General features: G+C 33.9%; 1 long non-coding RNA gene across 5 annotated transcripts in view; it reads right to left on the bottom strand.

Annotated features, from left to right (window-relative positions):
• The window catches only part of LOC105485512 (uncharacterized), a 175,769-nt gene that overhangs the window by 153,115 nt on the left and 4,605 nt on the right, over positions 1–18,049 (bottom strand). For 4 of the 5 annotated variants that reach the window (XR_011619465.1, XR_989612.2, XR_011619464.1 and 1 more), the window contains exon 2: positions 17,191–17,313. This is a non-coding gene — a long non-coding RNA (uncharacterized lncRNA). Of the gene's footprint in view, positions 1–1,703; positions 1,952–17,190; positions 17,314–18,049 lie in introns of those variants that run through there. The other variant, XR_011619466.1, reaches the window with a different exon arrangement.

Here is an 18,049-nt window from a genome sequence, read left to right as displayed (position 1 = left end):
TGGCTAAAGAGTGTTCTCATGTAGCCAAGGCCATAGATCTATACAAGGGCCAGTTAGCTTTGAATTAAAAAAAAATTCTCCTTATCATAATGTAGGCCTTTTGCCAATATGTCCTTTAGACCCGTATTAGAAGCAGGGAAGAGAATAAAGCCGCTCAGAGCATGCATATATGGATCTGGGAAAAGTACTTCAAAGTACATATTCTACAAATAATAGATCTAATAATAGATCTGCAGTAGCATCATGCATATGAAGTTAAGCTCATTTTCATAACTGTGAAGAAGAATTGCAACATGTATAATGATTTTTAACCTTGCCGTGTATAATTAAAATTTATTAACCAGTATAAAAATAGATATTCGCAGGAGTTTAAGTAATGATCCTAGAATGGTCACCATTATGGATAGAAAGATATATTACATTCACTATTTTTTGAAACTTATCATCTTTAAAAAAGCGAAACTCTTGGATTGTGTATCAGTTAAAGACCAAGAAGCTATTGACCATAAAACTCATACCAGATAAAGTACACTCTCTTCATTTAAATCCAAACCTTTATATAGTATTTTTTCAAGGTGGATCTATCTCAACTGTCAAAGGAAATAGTTCAAAAGTCATCACAAGGATAAGCCAATATATGACTATAATTTGAATTTATCCTATTTTAGTTGTAAATTCCAAAGATTAACTGCTGATTAAAATGATCTAAAATTGATCTTAGAACATTTCAAAATATATTATGATTTGATCTGAGTGAAATTATATATTCTGCATTAATACATCACCCCAAGATACATGAAATACCCAAGGGCAAAGGTTTTTTTATTCCAAAGCCATGATAATCATTACTGCTTCACCAATGATAAAATATATGATCAGCAGAATATATGCTAAGGGTATATAAGGGATGCTAAGGGTTCATGGTGACACGTAAAAATTGTATAGTTTGTAACAATAGCTAGTCCCTCAGGACAGCACAGCAATTTGTTTTTGGTTGTCCTGGATCATTTGCTCTTGGCCTCTTTTCATGTGTTCTTTCATAGTTCTATTCAGATTGTTTACCCATTTATACCTATTTCAGTCTAACAAACATCTTGTTCTCCGTATCACAGAGAAAACAAAGGCTATCCAGGGTGAATTCCCTCCAACCCCCAAACAATCCATCCTTCCCTTCCTACACAGACGTATGAATACCTGTCTTTTCTAAGTACAAATCCCTCTGCTTGCTTTCTTTATCCCACAGCCTCTCACCTAATCTTGTTGCTGTTTTCTGTATTCCTTTGGCACTGTAATGTAGGATTAAAACTTTGTGCTTGACTCTTTTCTCTTCCTGTGCCATCCACAGTCTACACATAGAGTCTGGAATGCTACATGTTGCCATGAATGCCTCAATCACATTAACGTAACTTTCATCCACATTACACATTCTGATTTAAATATCATTTAAATTAAAATTGTGGATTAAAAAGACAAAACAAAACCACAAACACCTACACCTAGATGATTTAGTTCATTTTCATCATTTCAAATATACCAATTAAAAAATCCATACCTTCTTTCTCAGTTTTACTCACTAGATAAGTCATTGGATAAAGAGACATATTTTATTCAAATCCAAATTTATCATATTCTCTCATATTACTATTTGACTGGTAGATATTTCATGGGAGTTTATTTCTCTCTCCCCATTTTCCCTGCAGCCCAGCCACAAGGCTGAACAAACATGATTAGAGATTGTAAACACAATGGTGCATGGTCCATACAGGGGCAAAAAACAATAAAAGAGGTGGAAATTGTGATGAACTAAGCAGACCAAACAGTCACATCTGTAGATAAGATTTTGCCTACAGACTGCCCATGTGAAGCCTCTCTCAGCTTTTCCAGTCTTGGTCCTCTGTCCCTTTATCCCAGTATTCGGTGTTGATCTCTGATTCTGTCCAATGACAGGTATCTAATAATGTTTGAAAAAATAGTGAATAAATTAAGTGAGCAATGTAAAAAAAAAAAAAAATCCACTCGGACTTTCTAAATGGTTTATTCTCTTCTGTTATGGAATAATGTGCATGTAAAGAAACACACACAATAATTACCAAATTTCTGATTTCTTCATATTCTCTTGAGGGCTTTAAAAATACTCCTTAACTTATTAAAAATATATATTGTCATTATCTATTAAACAAACACTCAGGATTTGCCCAAAGAGAATGTCATTGATACTGCTCTTTCACTAGCTAATATCAGGCTAAGTTACAGTCATGAAAGTAGAGTTCTATTTTGAAAGAAAATTTTTGTTCACTTGAAGTAAATTACTCCTTCAAGGATGCAAGAAGGCTGACTATAATTTGGCACTATTATGGTCCCAAGAACGTGTAATTTACAAAGATGAGAGGTTTATATCTAAGAAAGCATATTTTTCTAACATTCTTCTATCGTAGGATTAGACTCAACATTAATTTTTATCAAGTTGTGTGTAGTCTAAGTGAGATATACAGCAAATTCAATCTATGACCCTGTCTCTTGAAAAAGTAAAATGAAAATTAAAATCGTACACCTAATGCTAGTAATTCTTATAGTTTATAATATGCCATTGAGTTAAGAATAAATACTTTAAATACTTTAATACTTTAAACAAAATTCTTATTTTAATCACTAATAATATTATGTTGACTATTTTATTTGAAAAGATACAAGAGATAACGATTTTGTAGACATCAGTATGCAGGTCTTAGTGAACCGGTTTACCTAGAAATATATCATAGAGTCAAATAAGCTCGGGTCCATTCTGAGCCAGAGGATGGGTAATAGCTCAAAAATAAAACAGGAAATAGCTCAAAAATAAAGCAGGAAGAAAATCTTCAGAATTTGCATACAAAAAAAAAAAACCCCTCAAGAATATGCACTGAAGGAGATATAAAGGAAATCACAAGTTTAAAGACAGATTGAGTAAACACAAAATCATATACAGCAGAGAATCCCAAAAAATAAAAACTGAAAACTCTCCATTTTTTGAAGCACATAAAATGTTATTTCTGAACTTTTGAAGAGGGAATGCATTAGTGGACTTGGAAAAATGAATATATGAGAGGGGAATTAAAGGCCTGTTTGTCATGGGTTATAGAAGAAAACAGAAGGCAAAGATGATGTTTGTAAAAGTTGAAATAGGTTTTTAAGTATATTATATTGAAATTATTTGTGGAGGTTTTTAGTTCTTTCATTGTCAACTTTTCAAAGGCAGAGTTGTGACTTATTCATTTTGTTTGTTCTTGTTTTAGAGTGGGTATTTCATCATTTCTGCTGAGTTTTCTGTAAACCTTAAGAATAAAAAGAAAGACCTACATATCTAAAATTATTTATATGAAGATCTGTTTTACATAAAACGGAGGGATGGACCAAATGATTTTAATTAACTTTCAGTTTGTGAAGGTCATAGCTTTCACTTTTTTTAATATAACAGAGAATCAAATAGTAAAAATTGTCATAGCTCTCTCTTTTTTTAATATTACAGAGAATCAAGTAGTAACATTTGTAAGCATATATATGTTACCTAAGCTAAAGTTTCTTAGCAACATCTTTTGCTCTTTTCTCTTTCTTAGCATAAAATAAATCTGCAAAGGTAATTAAAATGCATCCACCTTTGATTTCCTCCAGTGTCAGCACTATCAGATACAAAGCAAATGCTTGTCTGTGACAAAACCTAAGTAAAAGTTTTTAAAGCTGTGGATCATTATTGTGATGGTTAATTGTATGTTGAAACTTTACTGGGCCACAAGATGCCCAGATATCTGGTGAAACATTATTCTGGGTGTGTTTGTTAGGTAGGGTATTTGGGGATGAGATTAATATTTGACATGGTAAATTGAATTCAACAGACTGCCCTTCCTAATGTGCTTGGCTCTCATTCAACCAGCTAAAGCTCTGAATAAAACAAAAAGGCTGACTCTCCTGTATGCAAGAGGAAAATCCTAGCTGACAGTTTGAGCTGGGACATTAGTCTTTTCTGCCTTTGGACTAAAACAGAAACATTGGCTTTTCTTGGGCATCAAGCCTGAAGGCTGCCAAACTGGAACGTGTACTATTGGTTCCTCTGATTCTCAAGCTTTTGAATTTGGACTGGAACTACAATATCACCTCTTCTCCATCTCTAGCTTGCCAACTATAGATCTTGGAACTCTTCAGCCTCCATAATTGTGTGAGCCAATTCCTTACGATACATCTCTTTCTCTCTATATACAAGCATCTTGTTGGTTCTGTTTCTGTTTTGGCAATGAGAAATGGAGTGCTACTCCAATAAATAACTAAAAAGGTGAAAGTGGCTGTGGAACTGGGCAATGAAAAAAGGCTGAAAGAGTTTTGTGGTACACGGTAGAAATGTAGACATTAAGGTTGTTGCCAGTGAAGACTCAAAAGAAAAGAGACGATCTAGAAAGTAAGTCACTATTTTCTTAGAGAATACACAAATAATTATGAACAGAATGTTGGTAGAAACAGGAATGTTAAAGACCTTTCTAGTGAGGTTTCAGATGGAAATGAAAAGCAGCTTGTTGAAAACTGGAGGAAAGGCAATACTGTTATAAAATGTCAGAGAGCTAAGCTAAATTGTGTTTAATGTTTTGTGGAAAGTAAAATTTGTGAGTAATGAAATGGGATATTTAACTGAGGACAATTCTAAAGCAAAGTATTGAAGGAGTATCTTGATTCCTCTTGACTGCTTATAGTAACATGTAAGAGGAAAACATGGATTGTGATGAGAAAAGACATGAAGTAAAGAAGGACTTGTTAAGTAAAAAGGAACCAGAACTTGAAGACTTGGAAAATTATCAAACATCTATATTGCAAAATATTAATAAGCTTTGTTCTGAAGAGAAACTAAGGGTATGGGCTGAACAACCATTTGGTAAAGGAAATTAGTTTGGTTATAAATTGCAAATTTAATAAGCCACCTCAGCAGAAGCCAGGAATAGAGATGAGATTATACCGTCAGAAACACTGCCTGCTGGGACTAAAGAAAATAGAATAAAAGAGAGGGAATGAAAGAAGACTGTTGAACTTCAAGAATTTTACAAAATGAGAAATTATGACTAGCGCTATCCATATGCAAACATGCTTTGCTCTTCATGAAAATGGAAGAACAATTTCAAAGGTGATTCAGAGATCATCAAGGCTGTCACTCCCTCCACCGGTCCAGGGAACAAGACTCCATTCTCCTTAATTTCACATGGTAGGGCCCCAAAGAAGGCATTGAAGCAGCATCCTGCAGTATCATGTGTGTGATACTACCACCGTGGTGGGAGTGGAGGGCAGAGCATCAAATGAAAGATAACTATTTTTGAGCTTTAAGATCTACTGAATGTTTTCTTTCTAGGTTTTGTACTTTCTTGAGACCCCTCACTGCTTTCTTCTTTTCCATTTCTCTTTTATGAAATAGAATGCCTATTTTATGCCTGTCTCACCATCATATTTTAAGGCATATAACTTGTTTGATTTCACAGGTTCACAGCTGGAGAGGAAATACAATGATTTAGATGAGGCTGAACTATTGACTTTAGAGTTGATGCTGGAATGGATTAAGGTTTTTGGAGCTATTAGGATTGAAAGAATGTATTTGGCATGGGCTAAAGGCATGACTTTTGGGGAGCCAGGGGAGACTGATATGAACTGAATTTTGCTCCCCAGAACTCATATGTTGTCATCCTAACCTCGAATGTGAAAGGGACTATGTGAACATAGAGACTGCAAGGAGGTGATAAGGGTTAAATGAGGTCATAAGTGTGGGACCCCAAACTAATAAAACTTGTGTCCTTATGAAAAGAAAAAGAGACACCCGAGCATGCTCCTGCACACATACACAGCAAAAACGTCATGTGATAGCACAAATAGAAGGTGGCCATCTACAAGCCTGGATGATAGTCCTCACCAGAAACTGACCCTACTGGACCTTGATCTTTGACTTCAAGCCTCCAGAACTGTGAGAAAATTAATTTCTGTTGTTTAAGGCTTCCAGTCTATGGTAGTTTTGTTATGGCCACCCAAGCAAGCTAATATAATTATCTTCTTCACATTATAGTAAATTCCAGCCACAACATCTGTACCTAAAGTCTTAAATTATTCATATAATTCAATCTGACCATCGGGCTATGTTGTCCATAGCTCAATAATATTGTCCTATTATATACATTTGTATCATTTTGCAACTAGACCAAAACTAAGATGTCTTAATTTTGAGGTATATAAAGTTTGGTTATTTTGTTATTTTTTCTATGATCATATGAAGAAAGAAGGAGGAAGAGGAGAAGGTAAGGAGAAAAAAGAACAGCTCTTCCAAGTGTCAACAACAACAAAAAGAGGTTATTTGTCACCTAGTGTGTCAATAGGCACATTTGAACGTAAACTGTAGGCAGAATATACTCTGATTGAGAACCTGTTTATTTTTCATCAGAGTAGCAGAAAGTGATTTAAATAATCTGTTTTGTGCAAGACACTAAGCACAATAATCTTCACAAGGCATATTTGTTTTCCCCCCAAATTCTCATAGCACTGCTGAGCCCTGGCTGGAGTAGATGAGAAGAGGCTGTCCTTTGATAAGCATCAATATTTTTGGACATTGCAGCATCCTCTCAGCAGCTCTTTCTGCTTCCTTTCTTTTTCTGTAATCCATTTATCACAGGAGTCAGAGTGGTTCCTTTAAAACATACATCCCAAAACACCACTCCTTTTCTTGAAACCTTTAAAAGCTTTAGCATCCCTCATAGAAGTTGGCACCCTTACACCAGCTCCTGAAGCCTTACTTGCTCATGCCTAGAATCTTTCTTCTAATTCATCCACTTTGCTCCTCCTAATTTGTTCTAGCCACACTGATTTTTGTCTTTTAGTACTTAAATTTACCAAGCTTTTTCTCCATCTACTTTGTTTTGAATGGTGCATATTACTCTTGCAAAATTGGTTTATTCTTTTTTTTTTTGTAAATTCTTAGTACTCATATTTTAGAAAGAAATCCTTTAACAACCTAAAGTTGTCACCTTATTCCATCATTATATAGAATTTTCTACCAAGCTACCTTTACTGGGTAATGGTCTCATGTGCTTACTATAGGTTTCCTTCCACGCACACACACACAAACCCATGACAATAGAAAACTTCTTTCTCTTGCTCACAGCTGCATTCTTAAAAAGGACAATAAAAAATGAATTACCAGAGTGGATGATCAATAAAGATTTGTAGAGTGAATGAACACCTGTGTATAATTTACTTACACTTAGAAAATGGAGCAATGCAGCAAATTAATAAAAGCATACAAGTGCTTAGAAAGTAGTAAGCACTGCACTGGATGCATTACCTGTAATAACTAATTTAATCTACACCATACATCATTATTCCCAACTTAGAGATGAGAAAACTGAGCTTTACAAAATTTAACTTACTTACAATCCCACAGCTATTAAATAGTAGAGTTGGGATGCACAACCAGGTCTTTCTGACTTCACATTTGGAAATCTAATACCACTAACTATACAATGTTATGATAGACCACCACAAGGAAAGATTGATATTAGATTGGGTTGAAATCAATGCTAGAATAGAGAGTAGGAAAATGCTATGGACTGAACTGTGTTCTCCCAGAATTCATGGGTAGAAGCCCTAACCCCCAGTGAGACAGTTAGTAGGTAATTACAGTTACATTAGTTTATGAGAGTAGAGTTTTTAATCAAATAGAATTCATGGTTTTGTAAAAAGAGAAAAAGATGCACCCAGAAAAGGCTATGTGAGGACCCAGTGAGAAAGCAGCCACCTGTAAGCCAGGGAGAGAGCCCCCACTAGATCTCCACCATGATCTCAGACCTCCCGCCTCCAGGCGGTGAGAAAATACATCTCTGTTGTTTAAGCCACCCAGTCCATGATATTTTGTTAAGGCAGCCCAAGCAGGTTAAGACACAAACAAATATTGCAAGTTATTCTATTATTTCTGAATAAAATATTTTTTAAAATTGGTGAAATCACTCTAGTCAAAATTTTTTCTGTATTATTTACATATGACACTTATGAAAGTTCCAGCTCCATGATAGTTCCCCTCATTTACCCACCTCTATATCACTTCAGTTCAGTTCTAAGAAATGCAGATTTATAAATTTAAGTAAGATAACCTTTATATGTTCAGAAATTTGTGTTGTCAAAGAACAGAAATAGTAGAAAGGTGGAGTCTTAAACAATCATCAATTGGTAAAAAAAAATTGGTTTTTGCAGACTTAATTAGGCAAGTTTAATTTTGAAAACACATTTTAGTTACAGTGTAAAAGATTTTCATGTTGATGGAACTTTCTCAGCACTCCTTCTTCTACTGCCTACTTTAACCACCAAGCAGAGCTCTCATTAATTCAAAAATATGAAATGGAAATTAAGAATTAAGTGGATGGGTAGGAAATTTTGGAAGTGAACATCTCTGAATCTGAACAGAACCCAGCTGCTATGTAAATGCACAATTAAATAATTGAAATGATTAATATGTATTAGTATGGAGAAATACATTTTTTTTTTAATTTTTTTTTTTACATTTTTAAGTGGAGGATGTATAAAGGTGTCTCCACTGATAGGAGACAATAAATAAGACTTTATTTAAGTAAATGTAGATTTTACAGTTAGTATTTTTAAGTGCTCAGGAAGCCTAGGCGTAATGTTCTATAAGTTCAGGAAATATTATTTTTCCTAGTTAAGTTTGGACAGACTAGAAATAGATGTTGATTATTGGTTCACAGTAGCCTCCTATTAATACAAGAATTTTAAATCTTAATAATCATTTTTTTCTAATCAAATGTGGTATTTTAAACCTGCATTCAAATTAAAAGCATCCTAAAAAGAATTAAAGTCAAAATGTTACGTCATAAAATTTCCAGAGGAAATTTAATAATAATAAGGATTTTTGGTTTGGAAGTTTTCTCTAATAATCCTAGAATGCAAATTTAAAGGCTGTATCATATCTTACAATTCTTTTTATCTTTATTCCTCCTGTGGCCTAATTTTACCACCAAACGAGCATCAGTTAAATAATAATTCAATCTGTTAATGTCAGCGTAATGCTTAAGATTTCCTGAAAAACTAAGTTAAACTGCATTCAATCAACAACATGATAGTGTTGCTCTTTTATAAACATGAGTGACTAGTTCTTTTCCAAAAGCACATTTCATTTTTTATTTCTGATGCCAAATGTGCATAAGCAGTTATATGATTCATTGGAAAGGAAAAGACAGAAATCTACTTTTACACAATTTTTCTATTGCTTAAGTAATTATGAAAACTTTTGTCAAGACCCTGTTACAGCCTGCATCTTTGTCTAGAAAGATATGTTTTGACACCATTCTATGTCAAAACAGAGCTATCTTGATTTGAAGTAGAAAACTAATCTGAACTTTTAATTTCAGGGGTAGATGTGCAGGTTTGTTACACAGGTAAACGTGTGTCAGGGGCTTTACTGTGGTTTATTGTACAGATTATTTCATTACCCAGGTATTGAGTCTAGTATCCAGTAGTTATTTTTCCTGGTCCTTTCCCTCCTCCCTCCCTTCACCCTCAGATAGGCCCCAGTGTGTGTTGGTGGGTGCGAACATTTTATAGTGAAAAATGAACATTGTTTTTTCAATTTTCAGTAAAATCTACTGGTATATCTGCACTGCCTACTCAATTCAAGAGTACATTTTTACTAAGAACACATAATTTATTTTATTATGTTATTTTTAAAATATTGGATCAGAGTCATTTGCTTTTAAAAGGGAACTTAAAATTATTTTGTACCAACAACTGGGTATTGTCTAAAATTCTAAACATAAAAATTGCACATAAATAAATTCCAGATGTTAAACTATTTGGCTTTTTATGTTAGTCTCTACAGAACTCAAGAATGAGTCAGTAGGGGCAGTAGTTCCAAGAATTTCCTTATCATAAGACTCATATGGGGGTATATTAAAAATACTCTTGGGCCCAGCAACCAACCTACTAAATCAAAGCCTCATCAGGAGAATTTTTCCACATTAATAAAAACTTTTTAAGATATAACATTTCAAATATATAAAAATATATAAGGGTTACTATAATAAACTCATTTGCACACATCACTCAGCTTCAACAATTATCAACTCATGATGAAACAAGATAGCGTTTAACATATCACGCTGTCACCTTTTGGACAAAACTTTTTAGCAAATCCCAAACAACATTGTCAATTCATCCATATATGTTTCAGAATGTGGCTCATAAAGGAGACTTATCTTTTAATATCGCCACAATAAATTTATCACTCAGAAAAATCCACCAATAGTTGCTAAATATGATTTGTCAATCACTGTTGAAATTTTTCATCATTTTAAAAATGCATTGTTTTTCTAGTTTGTCTGAATCATCCACAAGACCACATAATTTACTTGATGTTTATATATTTTAAATCTTTTATTATATGGACTCCCTCCCATTATTGCTTCATGTTCTTGCAATGTGTTTACCAAAGACACACATGCATTTTAATAAAAGCCTCTCAAGATTCTTATCAAAAAAGTTGGGGAAGTTCAGAGCACAGCAGTTTGGTTCAGGTATATGTACATCCACAGATGCGCTTGGTTTCATAATTGTCTTACTATAAACCTGAACAAGGCAGTTGACCTTTCTATTATGTGTTGCTCCATGTGTAGAGCAGTGATAACACCTGTTGTCTTCTTCACAAGGATGCTGTGAAGATTAATGAGCTAATATCGATAAAGCACTCTGAACTTATGAGAAGAAAGTCTCTTTTGAAAAGCTCATAAGAAGCTTATAACCCTTATAATACTCTTCTGTGGGAGACTGATCAGTCACCTCTAGCAAACACACTTTGTCTTATGTGAATAGTGTGTTAATGATGAATTAACGATGAGTACAAATCAATTTCTCTCAAACTAAACAACCATAAATTACAAGGATATACATATAAAATACTATATTTGCATATAGTATTTTAAACAGTAAAATTTATAAATGAATTATTTTCTTCTATATACAATCTATATTATATATGATCTATAATGGATAATATATATAATCTATCTATTATAAAACATATTAATGAGTTTTTCCTTCTATATAAAATACTATATATTCTATATATAGTGTAATATATATAACTCATTTATAGATTTTACTGTTTGTCCATGTGTCAGATTGACTGCCTAAATTTTTCTTTGAAACTTAGATATGCAGGTATTGAAAAATTAATATAATAATCCATCATAAATAACAAATAAACTTTAATTCTATCAAATCCAAAAAACAGTATCTTGCTTATATAATCTTATTGTGAACAAAATTTAAACTGGTGTGAACACTGTCTATAGAATCGCTGATTTTTAAAAATATATAAATAATAAGGAATTTGTATTATCATCCTATATAAATTATTTTTGGAGTGTAAGAGTCTTTTGGTAATTGTTGGAAAGATCTTGGTACTAACAGTTTAAAAAAAAAACCCTCTGGTTTTAATCTTTCTAAAGCAATTAAAAGATTACAATTTTGAGCATGTTGCTTTACCATTCTGAGCTATAATTCATTCCATAGTACAAGAAATAAGTTGTTCCTTTTTAGTTTTAAAATTTTATGAAGTAGGTAAAACACATTTCTATTTACAGGAATTCTTCATTGTATTTTTACCTGTCCTTGCATTTCTGTTAAACAAACCAAAATTAAGACTCAAAAATAATGAGAAATGTAGAGAGCAATTTAAATTTAAAAATCTCTCTTTTATCCCACTATACTTTGGTCGTCTTCTGCTGTTGAATTATCCATTAAATAGTAGTTATTTACAAAATCATAGTCTTAGAAAGTTTGCTTGATTAATATATCCTTATTTCGTAAACGTCAATAGTAACTAGAAGGATCTATGCTAAGTTAGCTATAAAAACACAGCAAAACATCTTATTTCAAGTCATATAAAAGCATTATTTTTAAGCTGTGACTTTCCAAATAGAAATCATGTATAAAAATAAACAAAACTAAGCCATTAACTTAACAATGAATGCCTAGTGCCCAGTCTTATAAACATATTAAATAGATAATCTAAATTTATATATAGTTTAATCTTCTAATTTTGAAATTTTTGTCCTTTTACTTAAACAATTCCATCAGAATTGCATAATCTCATAAACTTTTGATGGATATTACATATCTAGTTCCCATGATAGAGATGACACTCAGAAAATTTATCCTGAAAGTAATAACAAGTTCAAATAGAATCAATAGATATCTGTGGGAGGGAGAAATTTATTGTGTGTTTATCAAAACAGCATTCATGATTCTTCTTCTATTTCGAAGCGCTTATCCTAGGGGAAAATGGGCATTTAATTGGGAAGCAAGGACAACAGGAAGATAAGAAAGAGAAGACCGAGTGGGCTGCATTAGTTAGTAGAGTAAGTGGAAAAATATCTAGTTAATTAAGAATGTTTTCTAATGAACCAATAATTGCCTGGGTGTAGAAAAAAAATTTTTTTCAGTTTCTCACTGTATAACATCAATACCTTCAAAATGGAGGACATAGCTACCATTTCTTGCACTGTGTGTTCTTAATCTTATATGCACCTATTTACATAAAAGTATGTATTTGCTTAGTAAAGGGTTTCCTATTTGCCAAAACTGAGAATTTGTAAAAGAAATCATAAAGATCAGAGCAAAAATAAGTAAAATTGAAAAAAAAAAAAAAAAAGCCTGGCAAAAGGAAAAGCTAAATTTTTTAAATGATAGAATCAACAGACTTTTACTCAGACTAAGACATAGCAAAGACTTGAAACAAACCCAAATGTCCTTCAATGATAGACTGGATAACGGAAATGTGGCACATATACACCATGGAATACTATGCAGTCACAAGAAAAGATGAGTTCATGTTCTTTGCAGAGACAGGCATGAACCTGGAAACCATCATTCTCACCGAACTAGCACAAGAACAGAAAACCAAACACCACATGTTCTCACTCATAAGTAGGAGTTGAACAACGAGAACACATGGACACAGGGAGGGGAACATCATACATCGGGGCCTGTCGGGAGATGGGGGACTAGGGGATGGACAGCATTAGGAGAAATACCTAATGCAGATGATGGGTTGATGGGTGCAGCAAACCACCATGGCACATGTATACCTATGTAACAAACCTACACATTCTGCACATGTACCCCAGAACTTAAAGTATAATAATAATAAAAAAGAAATGGAAAAACCTAGAAGAAATTGATAAATTCTTAGACACATACAAGCTACCAAGATTGAACCAAAATTTCACTAGACCAGTAACAAGTAACAAAGTTGATATTGTAATAAAAAGTCTCTTAGTAAAGAAAAATCCAGGACCCAACGGCTTCACTGCTGAATTTTACAAAACATTTAAAGAACTAATACCAAGCCTACTTGATAACTATTCCAAAGAATAGAAGAGAAGCAAATACTGTTAAACTCATTCTACAAGGCCAGTATTATCCTGATACCAAAAACACACACCTCAAAAGCCAACCAAACAAGTAAATTCAAGGCCAATATTTCCAATGAATATTGTTGCAAGAATCCTCCAAAAACGACTAGCAAACTGAATTCCACAAGGAATTCATCATGACTAAGTGGAATTTATCACAGAATGCAAGAATAGTTCAACATATGCAAATCAATCTGTGAGGCATTATAGTAACAAAATGAAGGACAAAAACCATATGATTGTTTCAATTGATACTGGAAAAGCATGGAATAAAATTCAACATCCTTTCATGATAAAAACCCTCAATAAACTGGGAATAGAAGCAACATCCTCAACACAATAAAACCCATACATGACAGACCCACCACTACTATAATACTGAATGAAGAAAAGCTGTATACCTAGCCTCTAAGATCTGAAACATGACAAGGATGCCACTTTCACCACCATTATTCACATGGTATTGGAAGTTCTAGCTAGAACAATCCAAGTGAAAGAAATAAAGGGCATCCAAATTGGAAGGGATGATGACAAATAATTTTTTGTTCACAGATAATATAATCTTATATTTGGAAAAACCTAAGGACCCAACCAAAACACTAAGAGACCTCATAAACAAATTCAGTAAATTTGCAGGATACAAAATCAACATACAAAAATTGGTAGCATTTCTATATGCCCACAGCAAATAACCTGGAAACGAAATCAAGAAATTAATTACAATTAAAAGCTACAAATAATACAAAATACCTAGAAATCAATGAAGTAACGAATTACAAAGAAAACTACAAAACCCTGATGAAATAAATTGGAGAAGACACACACAGAGGAAAAATAGTCCATGCACATGGATTGGAATAATCAATATTGTTAAAATGCCCATCCTACCCAAAGCAATCTATAGATCCAGTGCATTCCCTATCAAAATAGCAAAGACATTCTTCACAGAAGAAAAAAAAAAAATCCAAGATTTATATGCAACCCCAAAAGAGATAGAATAATCCAAGCCATCTTGAGCAGGAAAAAAAAACAAAACAAAACCGGAGACATCACATTACCTGACTTCAAATTGTACTACAGAGCTATAGTTACCCAAACAGCATAGTAATGGCATAAAACCAGACACCTGGACCAATGGCACAAAAGAGAGAGCCCATGAATAAATCCATACATCTCCAGTGAACTCCTTTCTGACAAAGATGCCAAGAATAACATTGGGGAAAGGACAGTTTCTTCAATAAATTGTTCTGGGGATCTGGATGTTTATATACAAAAGCATGAAACTAGAACCGTATCTCTCACTCCATTAAAAATCAAATAAAAATGGAAAAAGGGCTAAAATCTAAAACCTCAAATTTTGAAACTACTGAAAGAGGACATCGAGGAAACTCTGCAGGACATCGGTCTTGGTGAAGATTTCTTGATTATACCCTAGAAGCAAAGGCAACAAAAGCAAAAATGGACAATCACATCACATCAGGCTAAAAAGCTTCTGCACAGAAAGGAAACAATCAACAAAGTGAAGAGACAACCCAGATAATAGGAGAAAATATTTGCAAACTACCCATCTGACAAGGGATAAATAACCTGAATATGTAAGGAGCTTAAACTACTCAATAAGACAAAATCTAATAATCTGATTTAAAATGGGCAAAAGATTTAAATACACATTCCTCAAAAGCAAAGAAGACATACAATATCACTGATCATCAGAGAAATGCAAAACAAAACTACAACGGGGTATTATCTCACCCTAGTTAAAGTGACCTTTATCCAAAACACAGGCAAAAATGAATGCTAGTGAGGATGTAGAGAAAGGGGAACTCTCGTACACTACTGGTGGGAATGTACATTAGTATAGCCACTATGGAAAATAGTATGGAGGTTCCCCAATAAACTAAAAATAGATCTACCATATGAGCCAGAAATTCCACTCTTTGGTATATATCCAAAAGAAAAGAAATCAGCATATCCAAGAGATATCTGCACTTACATGTTTATTGCAGCATTGTTTACAATAGCTAAGATCTGGAAGCAATCTAAGCATCCATTAACAGATGAATGGATAAAGAAAATGTGGTACATATACACAATGGAGTACTTTTCAGCCATTAAAACAATGAAATTCAGTCATTTCCACAACATGGATGGAACTGGAGACCATTATGTTAAGCGCAGTAAGCAAGGCACAGAAAAACACATTTTGCACGTTTTCATTCATGTGTGGGAACTAAAACTTTAAACAGTTCAGCTCATGGAAATAGAGAGTAGGATGATGGTTACCAGAGGCTGACTTGGTATTGAGGAGTCGGGGATGTGAGGATGGTCAATAAGTACAAAAAATAGTTAGAAAAAATAGGATCTACTATTTGATAGCATAACAGGGAGGCTATAGTCAACCATAATTTATTATACATTTAAAAATAATGTAAGAAGCATAATGGATGTTCTTAACACAAAGAAATGATAATGTCTGAGGCAATTGATACCCCATCAACCCTGCTGTGATTATTATGTATTATATGTCTGTATCAAAATATCTCATGTAACTCATAAATATATGCACCTACTATGTACCCATAAAAATTAAAAATTTTAAAAATAGTAGGAATTTTGCCAGCTTATCTCTAGTCTTCAGATTAGCATGGCGAAGTAAATAATTTTACTACCATTCTGAAATGAGGAAACAAAAGTTTTGAAGTCATGTGTCTAGGGACATTTGGCCATTCTGCCTGCCTTTTTATCTACACTTTCAGAAGAGTGAATTGGTTGAATTCATTGTACTTTATTTTTATCTTCAGAATTCAAATCACTTGCTTTTCTTCTTATCATGTTACTGATAATTAGCAAGATGCCCAGGTCTGCAAAAATCCCTGGGATGCTATAAGAACATCAGAAGGCATCAAGGAACAAATCGGGCCGGGCACGGTGGCTCACGCCTGTAATCCCAGCACTTTGGGAGGCTGAGGTGGGTGGATCACAGGGTCAGGAGATGGAGACCATCCTGGCGAACACGGTGAAACCCCGTCTCTACTAAAAATGCAAAAAAAAAAATTAGCGGGGCGTGATGGCGGCGCCTGTAGTCCCAGCTACTCGGGAGGCTGAGGCAGGAGAATGGTGTGAACCCAGGAAGGTGGAGGTTGCAGTGAGCCGAGATCGTGCCACTGCACTCCAGCCTGGGTGACACAGCCAGACTTTGTCTCAAAAAAAAAAAAAAAAAAAAAAAAAACAAGGAACAAATCAAATTTGATCATATCTCCTTGGGTTCCTAATTTTTTAATAGATTATAAATTCCTTGGGAGTAGAGAATATGTTCCTCACTTTGTTGCATAACTATAGCACCTTGTCCAGAGTAACTGTTTAGGGGAAAAAAAAAAAAAAAAAAAAAAAACTGTTGATGACTGACTGTTTGTAGCCATAGTTGTTTACCAGAGGCTTATATAACTTCTTTAGCTTCTTACTTCTGTTCTTTAAAGCAGAGAATGTTGGTCTTTTTTTCTGCTGCCCGTTGACATCTCAGAAAGGATTCACCTGTATGTCACTTCCCATGGCCATTTCTGGTAGTGATAACCAACTCTATTTCTCCTACTCTGACAGCATATTAGACTATCAGTAAGATAGGCTGACATTTTTATACCAATTAACTCACAACTATTTCTATTGATGTTTTCTGTATTATTTTTATTTTTATAACTGTAACAAATTACTTCTGACTCACCTCATAGCGGTTGAAGGTCCCGCGGTCCAGCCAATGGTTGAGCACCGTATGTCTGAAAGTCTGGGTTTCATGCCAGTGGGATTCTGTTAACTTCAACGATGGTGTGGCTTAATCCCCATATTCCTACAATGCAAACATGGGGGTTTCTTTACAATCTTCCTGCAAGATTGAAGACCTCACTTGAAAATTGTGTTTCCGGATCTAAACCATGAATGAGTCCCTGCTATTTATTTCCACAAATGTTAACGCTGTTACTTATATCTTCCTTTCTGTGTTTTGCCTGTTCTGCTCTTAGACTCTACATAGCTATATCTTTCTCACCTTCTGAGATACCCTTTTTATGTTGGACTTAATTAATGTTGTCTGTTCACATTTCAAAAATGCAAACTCATATCCTTCTGCAGAAGTCATAACTACTCAGGTTTCTTAACCTACAGGTTTGTGGCTTTTCCACATCTAACTCCCCAGCCCCCACACACATTCCTGCCTCTCTCTCTCTCTCTTTCTTCCTATCTCTCTCTGTCTCTCTCTTCCTCTTCTATTCCCGTTTGTGATGTGGTACATAAGCTATGACTGTATGACTGTATTTTCTCCTCTTATCTTGACTTCTTACTTCTCCTCAAATTTTGGGGAAAAAGTAACCTAAAGTACACATTCAGTAATAAGATTATTACGGTGATCATGGTGTATATATCAGAATTTTTTTGGCACAATATAACTGAATATTTTCTAAATGTATTTTTTTTACAGTACATAAGGAAATTATTTTTAAAGAGATAAGGAGAGATATTTTTAGTGTATTTTCTTTTGGTAGTAAGAAGGAACACTGTTTTGCAAAATTATATTTCAGAGCACAAAT

Source organism: Macaca nemestrina, chromosome 2 (genome assembly GCF_043159975.1).
Source record: "Macaca nemestrina isolate mMacNem1 chromosome 2, mMacNem.hap1, whole genome shotgun sequence".
Taxonomy (NCBI): Eukaryota; Metazoa; Chordata; class Mammalia; order Primates; family Cercopithecidae; genus Macaca; species Macaca nemestrina.
This window is presented reverse-complemented; position numbering and strand designations above follow the sequence as displayed.